This window comes from Pinus tabuliformis, chromosome X, assembly GCF_031772625.1.
Source record: "Pinus tabuliformis cultivar Carrire ecotype Pingquan chromosome X, CPIR1, whole genome shotgun sequence".
NCBI lineage: Eukaryota > Viridiplantae > Streptophyta > Pinopsida > Pinales > Pinaceae > Pinus > Pinus tabuliformis.
The window spans coordinates 1,229,835,181-1,229,849,109 of NC_142308.1; positions in this window are offsets into that span (position 1 = coordinate 1,229,835,181).

Here is a 13,929-nt window from a genome sequence, read left to right on the forward strand (position 1 = left end):
ATCACTCGAGTTTCAAACGGTGAATGATAAATGCATGGGGTGGCAATCTAGCCGATTAGATTTGAATCGGCGGAATCCGTGGCACGGGGGTGAGCTGTCCCTACCGGACCGTTGGATGACGTCGTCCCATCATTTGCCTGCGAGTTCCCTTACTGCCGCATCATCCCCCCGCAGATCCGCCGCCGTCTCTTATGCTAAATACGTTTTTCCCGACGGGATTGCTCTCACGTGTGTGCTGCCCATTCCTTTTTTCATGGCCGCCACCCAAACATCCGACTAGACCATTAACTAGTCGACGTGGCTAGTCAAATGGCCATCCAACCGCTCAACCCATTCACTTCACACTTCGCAAACAATTTCAAAGTAAAATTCATGCAATCTGATGGAAGAAAGGGTCGAGACACTTACCTGTGCGGCCGCAACACGATTTTTCGGTTTTTGGATGATGATGAGTGGATTCGTTTGCCGCTGATGAATTTGCACAGGCCCGGAGGTTCATGTTTACAGGCTGCCGATGATGGATTTGATGCTTGGCTGCATGCGCCCGCGTTTTCATTGCATATGGCCAGCGCTGTGAATGGTGTACACTCTAGCGGGCTTAACTGTTACAGGACTCCCGCATGATGTCTTGTAACAGTTCTTCCTCCTCGGGTGCATGCTGCACGACGAAGGATTTGGCCTCACGATTACGCTCCCTGAGCCCATGGATGGCTGGGATGGATATGGTATGACATCCCAACATTTTTTATCTTAAAAATTGATTTCTCTTTGATAACTCAACGATCTGCTTTGCTGGTGCAGGTAACTTCATTGCATGTCGACAAGGATGGTAGAACGAGGTGACAGTAGTGTGCAAGGGTGACAACAGTAGCTTGCATGCGTCCAAACCGATCCTTAGTCGTTAGATCTCCTCATAAAATGAATTCTGGGCCGTCCCGAACTTCTACAGGAAGTTTCTTGTAGAAATACAGAGCTTCCTGTAGAAAGTTTGCATTTCCTGTAGAAAGTCTGCATCTTCCTGTAGAAAATCTGCATCTTCCTGTAGAAGACTCAAGCCGTGATGAAATTGTGCACATACCTTGGAGAAAAGGAGTATTCTTGGAGGGGGTGCTGGTGAGGTCTCCTGACAGCATGATAAGGATCCTTGGCTCTGAGTTGAGAGGCCTCCTCTCCTCCATAGAACACCTGCAACCTGCATGCAATTTTACATTATGAACTTGCTATCCTTGTCTTTTTTTCTTATTGTTTTTTTCTTTTTTCTTTTTTCTTTTTTTTTGAAAGATAACAGGGGCGCCTCGATGAGGTTTTCACCCTTGCCATCTGCCTTAAGCGCCTCAGAGAGGTTTTCACTCAAGGATCTTTTTCAAATCTCTCTTCTTCTTTTTTTTGAAAGACAATAGGGGCGCCTCAATGAGGTTTTCACCCCTACCACCTGCCTTGGGAGCCTCAGAAAGGTTTTCACCCAAGGATCTTTATTATTATTATTATTATTATTATTATTATTATTTTTAAATCTCTCAGGGTATGCCCAAAGCAGAGGCAGAACGCTTCTCTATGACCATCACTGATTTCTCCATAGTTTTGATGAACTCTTGTCTTGAGAGAGGCTTCTTGTAGATCTTCAAGCGATGCCCATTGACAAGCATGGGGATGGCTTCCTCATCAATGGTTCGAATAAGAACAGATCCATTGTCATGGCATTTTTCCACTGCATATGGTCCTAGCCATCTGGTTCTCAGCTTCCCCTTGAAATCTTTGTATCTGGAGTCATACAACAAGGCCAAATCTCCCGGCTGGAATTGCTTGTCATGGAGATGTTGGTCATGCCACACCTTTCTCTGAAGTTGAACCACTTCTGAGTGAAGGAGGGCCTACATCCGGTGCTCGTCCAGTCCATTCAGCTGTAATAACCTTTCTTGTTGTGCATGGCTGAGATCTAGATATAGCTGAGCTGCCATCCTCAAAGTGTTGTACTCGAACTCAATGGGCAACAAAGCTTTCTTCCCATAGACCAGCTCATAAGGTGTGAAGCCGGTGGTGGTCTTCCAGGTGGTGTTGTAAGCCCATGTGGCCTCAACCAGGCGATCTGCCCAATCTTTCCTACTGCTTCTCACCACCTTAGTCAAAATCCCTTCCAATGCTCTATTGGTGACTTCCACTTGCCCATTTGCCTGTGGATGATAGGGGGTGGAAGTCCTATGCTTGATCTTGTGGTGAGCTAGCAGGTCTTCAATCAAGTTGGATGTGAACTGGCTCCCTTGATCGGTGACCAGCTCTCTTGGGTAGCCAAATTTGTAGAAGATGTTTTCTCTTAAGAACTCAGCCACCTTCTCTTCTGTTGCTGCCTTGATTGCTTTAGTCTCTGCCCACTTTGTCAGGTAGTCAGTGCACACAATGATTTAAGACCTTTGCCTCGAAGGAGGGTTGATTGGACCCACAAAATCCATACCCCACTTCTCAAATGGCTCAAGAGTCACTTGAGGTTGGAGAGGCATCTCATCCCTTGGAGTCGGTTTCCCCATTCTTTGGCACTGGTCACATTGGCTGATATATCTTCTGACATCTTGATGAAGTGTGGGCCAATAGTAGCCTGCCTGCAGGATTTTGAAGGCAGTCCTCTTTGCTGCAAAATGTCCTCCACAAGGCCCATCATGACAGGTGAGGAGGATATCAAAGACTTCCTCCTCCCTTACACAACGCCTTAAGATCTGATCAGGGCCAAGTTTGAACAGATTGCCCCCGATCCAAGTAAAGGAGGCACTTTTTCTGATGATTCTGCTCTTCTCTCTTGAAGATAGGTGCAGAGGGAACTGTGCTGAAACAAGGTAGTTTTCTATATCAGCAAACCATGGAGAGAGTACTGAGATAGCAAACAGATGTTCATCGGGCATCTGGTCATCCACTGTTCCATTCTCATCTACAGACAAATCCAATCTAGATAAAAAGTTAGCAACAACATTTTCTTTACCTGGTTTGTCAACAATGGTCAAGTCAAGCTGCTGCAACAAAAGTAACCATCTAATAATACGAGCATTCACATCTGGTTTATTCATTAAATATATAATTGCAGCATGATCCGTATGTACAAAGGTTTGATAGCCAGTAATATAATGACGGAACTTGTTCAGTGCATGGACCACAGCCAAGAACTCTTTCTCGGTTACAGTGTAATTCAGCTCGGCTTTGGACAAGTTTTTGCTAACAAAGTAAATGGAATATGGAAGTTTCTGTTCAACTTGTCCTAAAGCTGCCCCTATGGCTTTGTTTGAGGCATCAGTGTGGATGTGGAAAGGTAGGGCCCAGTTTGGACCTCTCAGGATTGGGGCTGACACCAACTTGTCCTTTAATTCATTCAAAGCCCTCTGACAATTGTCAGTCCATTTAAACTCCACATCTTTTGCCAACAGACCAAACAATGGTGAGGCTAGCTTGCTGAAGTCTTTAATGAATCTCCGGTAATACCCTGCTAATCCTAAAAAAATTCGGACATCCCTTACCTTCTGGGGAGGTGGAACCTTCTTGATGAGAGCAATTTTGCTAGGATCCACTTGTAACCCTTGGCAAGAAATGGTATGGCCTAGCACAGTCCCTTCAGTCATCAGGAATTCACAATTTTCAGGACTAAGGGATAGATTCATCTCAATGCATTTGGTTAGGACCTTTCCCAGATTGGACAATGCTTCCTGGAAGTTGGACCCATAAGGAGTGAAGTCATCCATATAGATTTCCACCGCATCATGGACCAGCTCCGAGAAGATGCTCAAGACAACTCTCTGGAAGGTAGCAAGAGCATTGCATAGCCCAAAGGGAAGAATTCGGTAGGCAAAGGTACCCCAAGGACAAGTGAAGGTGGTCTTATCTTGGTCTTCCGGGCTGATTTGGATTTGGTTGTACCCGCTAAACCCATCCAGGAAAGAGAAGAACTTCTTTCCTGCCAGTCCATCCAACACTTGATCTATGAAAGGTAGAGGGAAATGGTCTTTCTTGGTAGCTTTGTTCAGTTCTCGATAGTCCACATAGATTCTCCACTTCCCATTTTTCTTGGGAACCAACACCAGAGGGGACACCCATTCACTATCTGAGATGGGGTAAATGAATCCGGCATCCAACAGTTTTTGCAATTCTTCCTTGACAATGTCCTTAAGGGCTGGGTTCATTCTCCTCTGAGGTTTCCTAACTGGTTTACAATCCTCCTTGATGTATATGTGATGGGTACAGACCGAGGGATGGACTCCTTTCATCTCCTTATAGCTCCAAGCAAAAGCATCTAGGTGACTGACCAACAGGCTACACAGCTCCTTTTCCTGGGAAGGAGATAGGGAGGAGCTGATCTTTTGATCTCTCAGGGTCAAACTCCACATTCTTGACTCTGGGAGTAACAGGGTTGGTGGTACAAAGATCCACTAAGGTGTTGGCTTGGGCGTCCTCCACCAATTTCTCTAAGGATAGTGCACTGGAAGGTGGATTCTGGATCAAAGTCTCAATCAAGTCATCCTCGGTTGGGGGGTCTCTTCTAGTGGTATCTAGGGTGCACAAAGGTGTTGAGTACACCTCATCCTCTTCTCCTTCCTCCAACCACAGTGGTAAGTCATGCTCTAAGGAAGGTTGGGCCGGAGGGTATAGGACTAGTTGCTTGGACATAGGACCGTTTTTGATGGTCATGTTTCCTGCACGGCAACTGATGTAAGCATCTGCAGTGGCTAACCAAGGCCTTCCCAAAATGAGAGGATATCCAGTAAGCTTTGCCTTGGGTTGCAGAACCAGGAAATCTGCAGGGTATTCCCAAGAGTCGACAGAGACCAAGACATCCTCCACAATACCTTCGGGAGTCACAGTGGAGCGATCTGCTAGTTGCAGTACTGTCGAGGTCTTCCTCAAGGAACCCTGAAGATTGAGTTTGAGCATGGTATCCATGGTCATCACATTAATGGCAGCCCCCAAATCAATCAAGGTGTGAGGTATGATGGTGCCATTGACGTGGACATCTACTACAGGACTCCCCGTATCTAGATACTTTGGGCAGATGACTTGTCCTAACATAAGGTCAGACAGTTGTCCTAAGACATTGATGGTTGAAGCATCTCTCTTTCGCCTGCCTGGGTGTTTAAAACACTTTTCCTTAACCCGTTTGTTGTATATAGGCACATCCTTGATGGCTTGGAGAAGTGGTATTTTCACACACAACTGCTTGAGCTCTCCCAAAAGCTCATCCTCTTCTGGGTTGGGTTGTGTGGTCGTTGTTAGTCTCTCAGGAAAGGGTGGAATAGCCTTTGGTTCACTTTCCTATTTATCCTCCTCGTCCTCTGGGGGAGGAGGTTGGCGATCTGGAAGAGTCTTTCCAGATCGAAGATTGATCTCCTGGATCTCCACAGCATAGGTAGGACATGATGTTTCCCCAGTGGATACCTGTTGGGCATGTCTATTGTTGGGGTTGGGGTTCGGTTGAGCAGGCATTTGAGGTTGCCTTGTAGGAGCAGGAGGTAATGGCTGAGGTTGAACTGGTATTGGAGGCAAAATGGCGGGAGGAGTGTTGTACTGGGGCCTCCACCCCGACTGATGTGCATTCCACTGAGGCTGTGGCTGGGCATGCGAATGATAAGAATGAGTAGTGTGTTGAGTAGGGTACTGAGGTGGATAAGACCATGGAGGAGGCATAGACCAGGAAGGATGAGCAGGGGGACTCCAGGAAGGCATAGGAGTCGATTGGTTGGGGCTGTAATAAGATTGAGGTGCCCCTTGCATCCCCTGCTGGTAAGGTCTAGGTCCTTGTGGCCTCCTTTGGTTGAGGTAATAGAGAGGTTCCGTGGGAGCTTCTTTCCCTTGGTACATAGCTTTAAACCCATGTAAGGTTGGACATTGATTTGTGGGATGGTCCTCCTCACAAATGAAGCACACTTCAACCGAATGCAATGGGCATTCGTTCTTAGGGTGTCTCCTTGTACATCTAGGGCAGAAGATAGCCAAGGCCCTCTCAGCTTCTTCCTTCTTCTGCTGGATCCTGAATGTGTCCAGTTGCATGGCAATGGTCTGTCTCACCTCACTCTTAAGATCTTCTAATTGATTTGCAAACTCAAGCTTGGAGAAAGGAATACTAGCTGAGAGAGGGTTTCCTCTACCTCATTTCCGGGCTGCCCTAGAGTGGTTTCTGAACACAGTCTTGATGTCCTCATAAGGCAGCTGGTAAATATCTCCCCCAGCTAACATGTGAAGGGTATCTAAAAGGTCTTCAGGGACTCCTCGGAGCAGGACCAACTTGAGGGATTCAGGGTGAAGAGTGCACCTCGCCTTCTTATAGCTAAGTTGGAACCTCTCCTCATAATCTTCTAAGGACTCATCATTTCCCATGGTCATCCGAAAGATTTCTCCCTTGGTTTCCTTGGACCTACAGTAGTCCCGGTACTTGGTATTGAAAGCTTGCTGCATCTGAGCCCAAGTGGTGATACTATTCCCAGGTAAGCCCATGAACCAGCGTAATGCTGCATCCTTAAGGGTGGAAGGGAAGAGTTTTAGCTTCTGCTCATCTTCAGTATAGTCATAGTTTCTACAAAGGACAACAAACTCAAACAGGAAAGTATCAAGATCTTCAGTAGTCAGTCCATGGAAGTGAGGCAGAGCGGAGGGGCTAATGTTTTTCATTTTCATTTCTCCATTGGTTTCTCGGATGGGTAAGACACCTTCTATTCTCTCATATTCTCTTCTATTGTCAGCCATGGCTTCAGATGGGATGGTCTCTAATTCTTCTTCTGCTATAGGATCTTCGTATATCTCAGGAGGTTCACCTATAAGTTCTTCTAGATCACTGTCAACTAAGAAGAGAGAAGGGTGACTCAGTGATGTGGTGGGGGTGTTGGGTAGGAATTTGCCTGTTTTATCTCGGTTCCTACGAGGCATGAAATGGAAATACTTTTTGATTGCTTTTGTTTTTTTTTTTTGGTACCTGCAAAACTGAAACAGATTGATCTACAACTAACTATCTTGCTGAAAATAAAAGTGCAGAATTGAAATGAAAGCAGGAAAAGACTAATCTACTTTGCTCAAATGAAATTGCAGGAATGGAAATGCTAGTCTACGCTTGCAGAATTGAAAGGCTAATCTATGCTTGCAGAATTGAAATTGTGGAATTGAAATGCTAATCTATGAAAGCAGGAGATGTCTATGCTACTTTTTCATAATGGAAATGAAATAAACTACTTGGTAGAAGGCGAGAGTAAGAAAATAGAAGAAAAGAAACAATCACCAATACTCTGACGCTTCCCCGGCAACGGCGCCAAAAAGATGGTGGGCTCCAGTATTGTAGCAATAATGCTACAACTCCTGGGGCTTCCTTCTCTAATTTTATCAACCTGGTAGTTCGTAACAAACTTGGAAGCGACGGTGCTGTATGCACAAGTACTAGCTCTTGTCGCAGCTGTCACTTGGTCAGCTGGCACAAGTCCGCTAGGGCTCAAGCCAACTTCTATATGTTCTCAGAAGAAGCTTTCTAAATGATGAACGAGGACTATCTCAAAGGAAATTAACCTGCTTTGCAAGAATGAACTGAAAGCCAACCAAACATGGAAACCCTAGTAAACCCTAATCTGACTAGCTTAATCCTTACAATGCAACGATGGGAATGTAACTCCTAAAAATGATGCCATTACTTCTAGTGATATGAGATGCATGAATTTAAACTACTTCTATTGAAGAGAACATTGTTTTTATATTTTTGCTTAGGTGGTTGGAGTTATTATGATTTTGTTTCTTATTGGGTTTTGACTGTGCAGGGGTAGTTCGAAGGGAAGGAAGGCTTGGAAAAGGTCAGGAGGGCTAGGAGAGGTTCCAGGGGATTCCTAACATCATTCCACAGAAGTCCACAATGTTCAGGTGCTTGGCAACCGAGTTTGCAGGCTTCTACAGGATGTCTGCAGGGGATCCTACAGGAAGCTCGGGATTTCTACAGGAAGTCTGCTAACTTCTACAGGATGTTCTACAGTTGGAGTTTTGGGTGATGGAGGAGTCGAGGAGCTGTATGGGTGGATAGGTAGGATGAAAAGGGAGCTTGTGATGGCTCAGGGACAGAGAGATAAGATGGAGAAAGAGTGGGTAAAGTTGGTTGGTGGATAGAAGGGTGGAAGCAATGAAAATTCAAAAAGATGGAGCTACGTGAGAAGTAGAAGGGTTGGAAGGCAAACGAGCTGAACAGAGGATGAGTAGGTGACTTTAGGCGCGGTTGAGAAGAAGAAGAAGATAATAGAACAATGCTGCGCAGTGTAAATGGAACAAATCCTCTATGTCTTGCACAAAACCGAGAATTCCATCAACCTATTCTAACTGTGTTATTTAACCAACGAACAGCAATGTAAATTGTGGAGAGAAATCATGCATGGTGTTGGAACGAAGAAGTATTGCTCAAGATCAGAATGCATGGACGGTTCTATGACGGAAATGACTGTGTTGCAGCTTGCACGAACATATAAGACTGCGTTTTTTGGTGGTTGGTACGGTCTACACCCACAATCTCTAAACAGAGATGGCAGTGAGTGCACTATCAACCTTTTCTTGGAGCTCTAATGAATTCTAATCCTCCTACTCTAATCTAAACTGCTGACAGCACTTTAACCATAAACTAATCCTACTCAATCACATTAAAGAAATTAAATCAGCAGACTGTGTTTTCCAAATGCATGTCAAAACAAAGAAACAAAGTGCTGAAAGGAAAGACAAGTAACAATACAAAGAGAAGGAGGTCTATTGCTCTCAGGTTGGGCCCTAACCTGAGAGCTATAGCTCCTCTTAAGAACTCAGGATTGAATCCAAATCTGCCTGCCTTTATTAAAAGATCATAACCATGAGTCTAACAACATGCCAAAAATTGGCTTACAAAGAGCAAAAACAGAGCTACAGCTCGTAATCCAAAATCTATAACAAAAGTTCAAGAGTCTCAGCGAAGGCAACAACCTTAATATTTATACATGATGAGGGCCAAGCTGGCCTCCTCAATTAGTGGAGCTTGGCTGTCCAACTGAAAGTGAACTGTTGTTCCTGTAGAATCCGTTGGCTGCCTTCTAGCTCGGTGGTCATAGCTATTGGAGCTCAGAGTTGGGCTGGAGATCACGAGGGAGGTCATTCAAGGCTGTGGACAACCTCCCTATAAACCCGCAATGCCACCTTGGCTGTCTCCTTGTCTCCATTTGCATGGTCTTTGCTCCATTTAATGCCAAAAAAACTGAAATCATCATGTATTAGCTACGTAGGCATAATGACTGCCCTTCTTCCTACAAATAACACGAATATACTAAGAAATGATGCATAAGTGATAAAAATATGAAGGGTTGAGCAAGGTAAGTAGGCCAAATGAGCCCAAATTGTTACCAAAATTTGGGGCTCATCAAGTGGGTTTGCACTTGGCAACGCTCCCTAGCGAGGTGCTTCACCTACTGTTGGATGGAGTGATCGGAAAGCTGAGGGCCCATGAACAGCGCGCTGTGCAGGTAATCAGTGAACAACAGATCATTAATGTGCAGCTAGCCCTAATGTGAGACTCTGCCATCATCGTTGTGGCCAAGGTAACCGGCCACAACAAGCGCATAGTTCAGGTCATGGAGGAGGCATGCTGAATGGTCCTGGAGTTGGTCATTCCTTAGGGAGAACTGGTCGAGGTGCGCATTTGCAAGCTTGCTACAAGGCTACATGACACTCACACAAAGTTGGCTAAGGTTAAGCTAGAGCTAAGCCTACAGATTGCAAATTTACAATTGAAGGCCCAGCCTTCAACTCCACCAAAACTAAAGGAGCAGTGCGGAACCACTGTCACAGAGGCGATAACGACAATAGACAGTACAGTAGCATATTGCACACAACTGTTTGAACAGTCGTTCGAGGTCCTAACAATCCTATAAGAGGATCCTAATGTGCAACGGTTGGAGACAAAGGTGCAAGAACTACAACAACGCTATGACAAAGTAAAACGTACAACGCACATCGTCGCTCTCATATAGAGATTGGCAAAGCTGCAGGAGGCCAAAACATTGAAAGAACATGTAGATGTAGTGCAGCACAAAGAGGCGGTGCTAAAGGCGCGCTTGAAGCCTTGGTTGGATGAAGCTTATTCATTCATGGCCTCCATTGAAGGCAAGCTTTCTAATCTACAAGTGACTTAGCAGAAGCTTTAGGTTGATAGTTCAGGACCAGCAACCAAGCAGTTGGCTAAAGAATCAAAGCAGGTTGCCACATAGTGCACCGGCGAGGTTGTCGTCATACAGGTCGAGTTGGGAGGTCTTTACGCCAAGATCTCTGCGCCTGCAGAGTGACTCAAGGGGAATTCACCATGTTTGTGTTGGGGGCCTATTTGGAACGGGTTCCCCCAAGGATAGTTTTGGGGCTATAATCCCATGTTTTGGGACAAATTTTTTAATAAAGTTGTAAAGTCTCCGCATTTTGTGGTCGCAGAGTGTGAAGGTGTCAAGAGTCATAAAGGGTTGTCTGCCCTTGTTTAGTAAAGTGTAAAGTCAACTATAAAGATCCACCCATGGTCCACGAACCATGGGATTGTATAAAAAGGAGCTAAGTAAGCTATAAGAAGTTAGATAGCGAAGAAGAGAAGCATTGGAGTCTAAGTGTTTCAGGTCTTAGCGTAGGTAGAGGCTCTGCAGCTAAGTGCGCATAGGGATAGGGTGGAAGTCGACATCTAAGTGCGTGGACCCCTGCAGCTATGTGCGCAGGTCAGATAGAGTCTTTATTAACTTAAAAATATCAATAAAGAGAAGTATTATGCAATTACGGTGTATTTGGTTCTTGTTAATGCATCTGATTATATTCTAGTTTGGGTTTAATTTACAATGTTTATGTGATGTCCGAATATATGTGATTTCATTGGTTAATTGAACGGAAGTAAGGATATTAGTTTACGTAGCACTAACTGTGATTGATTAGTAAGATAAGTAAAACACTTAAGATAACTTGGGAACCTATACAACATGTTGTCATATCTATGTGGAAGTGCCTGGATCATGGGTTAGGGCTACACAAAGGTCAATCATACACCTTCGTGGAGGTAATGAAGGGTGGAATAAAGGGTAGACTAACAAAGCCCTAAGGCTTAACTACCTACGTGAAGGTAGGAGATGAGGATATACAACTGACATCATGGCCATCTCAGGGTGTGGAAACTTGGTTCCAGCATCCCCCCATACTGCTTTGGGTGAGACTTCGGTCCACGCTCCACAGGCTGATGCCCAAAGGGCCAGTAGAGTAGGGATTTGTTTGGCTAACTAACACTGAACCTAGGTCAGGTCACACGAAGCCAACAATGGCTTCTTGAAATGTCAGAGGTTTGGCTTGAATCATAATGCTCATGGATGCAACATATCCTTGATACCTACATGGTTTCTAGTATTTTCTAAATAATCTTTGAATGGGATCTCATCTCTCATCATCCTTTAATGTGTCTCGAAGCCAAAGTGGCCTCTTCCTGGTGGGAGGATCACATGGAGGAGGATCTAAGTGATCCATGGGCTCCATGGGATCATCAACAATATCTATCTCAGATTTAGGCAGGGAAGGACCCTCCAAAATATCCATATCATGATTCTTCTCAGGAAGAGGGAGAGGAAGGTCCCTTTATTTTAGAAGGGTGGAATCTTCATTGAATGCAACATCCCTCCTAGTTTCAACCTTCCCTTTGACCAGGAATATATATTCTAAATGGTTTACAATTTTCACAATATCCAAAAATCGTACCTTTTTCTTTCTAATGCTTCCAACATGTTTGTTTTGTCCTTCAGCACATGAAAGTATACATGGAATCAAAAGATACAGAGATGACCAACATTGATCTTGATACCTATGAAAATTTATTCAAGGTTCTTGTTTTCTAATGCTTGATGAGGCACTTTGTTTTGAACATATATGATAACATTTGATGCTTCTCCCCAAAGGAACTTCAACCAATTTTTTATCATGTAGCATGGCACATGAAGCTTCTATTATGGACCTATTATTCATTTCACACACTCCATTTTATTCGGGAGTATAGGGAACAATTTTCATTTTATTGATTCCTTCCTTCATGAAAAAATCAGTGAACTCCTTTGATATGTACTCTCAACCATTGTCAGACCTGAATATTTTTTTTTCCAGGTTTGATTTTTTATGAAAGCTTTGAACTCCTTGAACATTTTTAAGAATTAATCCTTGTGCTTCAAATAATATATCCATGTATTTCTTGAGAATTCATCAATGAAGGTGATATACTAGAGATGTCCACCAATAGAATGCATGGGCATCAGACCACATATGTTAGAATGAATGAGATGGAGGATGTCATTTGTCTTGTTCTTGCTAGAGGAGAATGGTCCCCTTATCTTATTTCCATTGGCACAACCTGGACATACTCCATCATGTTGGGATTGAACCTTGGGAATCTCAGAGACCAATTTCTCCAACATAGGAAGAGCAACATAATGAAAATGGGCCAATCTTCGGTGCCACAACTTTCTTAGATGCTTAATATCATGGACCAATGCTAGAAGTGGTCTTCGAGTAACCATGTAGAGTCCTCCATATCTTGATTCCAAGGTGAATGAATTTCTCATAGGTGATCCAATAGGCCAAGTAAGAACCTTTCCGCTGATGAGGGAAAAACTCATCCCTTTGTCTTCCAAAGTGGATACTGATACCAAATTATTCTTCAATCCTAGCACATAGATCACATCATGGAGAAAAATAGATTCACTTGAATTCAAAGGAAAATTGAAAAACCCAAAACCTTTGACAGGATGAGGGGATTTATCTCCATGAATGATTTTCAAATTTGCCTCCCTCTCTAACAAATTAGAGAGAACTTCCTTATAATCAGAGAAGTTATGAGTGGACCCACTATCAAGCAAGAAACTATCCCACGAATCTAGAGGACATGAACTAGTGACGCAATAAATAAGAATATATTAATATTGATTTGCAACATTACTTTCACACTTCGAGAATCTTGACTTATTTTATGGATGACGATCTTCTTCATGATCACTTGGAGCATCTCTTCTTATTCTTTCATCTCTTCCATTGTGATCATTCCTTCAGTCATATCTCCTTCTTTGATGATTGAAACTTTTTTTTTCTTCTAGCATTGTAGTGTGGTCTATTGTTCTTCTTGGGGAAATCTCACACATAATGGCCTTTCTTATGAGAATTGTAGCATTCAATGTGCAACAATTCTTTCCTTCTATTTGGATTTGGAGGAGGATTATTTCTTGAATTTGATGGAAATCCTTTTCCTTTATTCTTCTTCTTTTCATGTGTGATGAATGCAACAAACTCTCGTTCTTCATGATTTTGAATCCTTCCTCTTGATATCATCCTTGATTCTTCTTTAGTGAGCTTTCCAATAATTTCATCAAATGATGGGAGGGAATTGTTTTTTCTTATAGTAGTAATAAAGGTTTCCCAAATAAGAGGTATACCTCTTAGATTCACAATCACCAATTCCCTATCAAACATAGATTACCCAACTATTTTCAATTGATCCTTAAGACGAGATATCCTCATTATGTAGGATTGCAATTACTCTCCTTTTTTCATTGTAGTGTCCTTGAGTTGATTTTTAAAGGATATGATTTCATTCAATTTTTTGACTTCATACATGTCAGCTATCTTACATGTCCTTAGAACTTCTCAAGTTTCCAACATATCCAAGTAAATTATCTTGTAAACCATCAACTATAATTTTCTTTGCTTTTAACTCACCTTTATTGTACTTGTTCTTTGTAGAAATGAAATAATTCTCTATAGGCTAAGGTACCTTTCCTTGAATGTAGTCAAAAACATCATTGTTATTAGCTATGATCTCCAACCTGACTTTCCGTATAGAAAATTGGATGAGTCACCTAAATTCCCATTTCCTTGAAGAAATAAGACATCTTGACTTGATTAGATTGGCTCCTTCAACTTTCCAAA